General features: G+C 56.1%; 1 pseudogene; it reads right to left on the reverse strand.

Moving 5' to 3' along the window:
* The window catches only part of LOC119361333, a 23,543-nt pseudogene that overhangs the window by 21,334 nt on the left and 615 nt on the right, over nt 1-1,594 (reverse strand).

Consider the following 1,594-nt stretch of genomic DNA (forward strand, 5'->3'; position numbering starts at 1 on the left):
GCCGCCGAGAGCCACCGCTGGGCAAAGCCCAGGCAGTGTCAGCGGTGGCGGAGCTTCTCTCCTGGCGCGGCTTCCCTTCTTCTTCGAGGTGGCTCAGTCGTTCCCGGTGGGCTTGGTGGCAATGCGCTTCGAAACTCCGGTGGCGGCTCGCTTTGCGGCAGGGTGGAGGGCCTGCCCCCGTCTGGTGGTGCGGCCTTGACAACGGCTGCGGCCTTGGGCTCTTGACCCCAGATTGGATCTAGGAGGTGCCCGGGCCTGGCCGTGGCTGCCTGTCAGGCGTGGTGGCGGCGAGTCTCGCGGCCTCTGCGCATCGTGGAGGTGCCGTCGGCGGCGTGTGCTCAGCGTGGTGATGGCGGCGGCCGTGCACGGGAGTTGGATTCCTTCGAACGGATTAGGGTGAAAACTTGCTTTCGGCTACTGCCAAGGCCGGCGGTGGCGGCGCTATCTGCGTCGTTCCCTTCTTGAAGGCATCGACGTAAAGAAGTTCAAGGCCACTCTCTACTACCTCCGGGGCAAACCCTAGATCAGATGATCGGATGATGGCGGCGCTCTGGTGTCGTTCCCCCCTTGGGGGCGTCATTCTTGGAGGTACACACGTGACCGAGGGACCAGCAGACGGATTCATTGGTGGAGCAGTGCGTCATCTCACTCATTGATGGCGGCGGATCTTGGCCGCATGGCGCTGTGGTGACTCGGCGTCCGATGCCCGGAGATGGACTCACGCGGGAGGAGGAGGCCATCTGCGTCATGGTGGCGTCGATAGCAGAGAGGCCTGGCAAGGTCGGTGCATCAGTTCTGCTATGAGGATGGATTGATGTAAGATGGAGGTGACGGCCCTCGCAGGGTGCGGTGCTCACTGGGAGTGTGCGGGGCCGGTGTGTGACCCAATCTAGATAGTGTCATGGATGGGGCATCTGGCTTTAGATGTTAGGCTTTGGTGTGATGTCTGTTTGGTATTAGCTCGGACATTCGGCACACCTTCATCAAGGGGATAGGAGTAGCAACAACATTGCCAAGATGATGGCTTCAGGCTTATTGATGTATCACTGTGTATGATCTTTGGGAATAATTAATAAAATGACTGCATGCATCTTCCAGATGCAGAGGCCAGGGGTACATCCTCTTTTTCTAAAAAAACATTAGAAGAAAAAGAAAGAAACCAGGTGGCCGAGCGCCAACCGGCTAGCCCCACCATGTCCTCTGCTCGCACCTATATTGCCTGCCAGCACCACCAAGCCCAGTGATCTGCTCCCGAGTCAATAGACCACCGATCTCTTTCTCGGCCCAGGGGAGCAAAGAACTATGACCATCGGAGTCCGACACATAGTGTCATACTTCTTTTTATCTTGTGATGGTTGAGGATTTCTTTTTTTTGAAAGGGTCGAGACGCTTGCGGAGCCCATGCCTTCCATTTCAATCACGTCATTCTTAGGCACACGCCCTGAGATACTTGCAGTTACTTTTATCTATTTATTGTTCCTTCTCAGCGAACCTCTGAAGACTCTCCACTCCTACTCTTAAACTTAGAGCATCTCCAACCAGCCTCTCAGGACCACTTTTTGACCACCGGGGATTAAATTTTCTCCCACTCGCC

The sequence above is a fragment of the Triticum dicoccoides genome, chromosome 2B (assembly GCF_002162155.2).
Source record: "Triticum dicoccoides isolate Atlit2015 ecotype Zavitan chromosome 2B, WEW_v2.0, whole genome shotgun sequence".
Lineage (NCBI taxonomy): Eukaryota > Viridiplantae > Streptophyta > Magnoliopsida > Poales > Poaceae > Triticum > Triticum dicoccoides.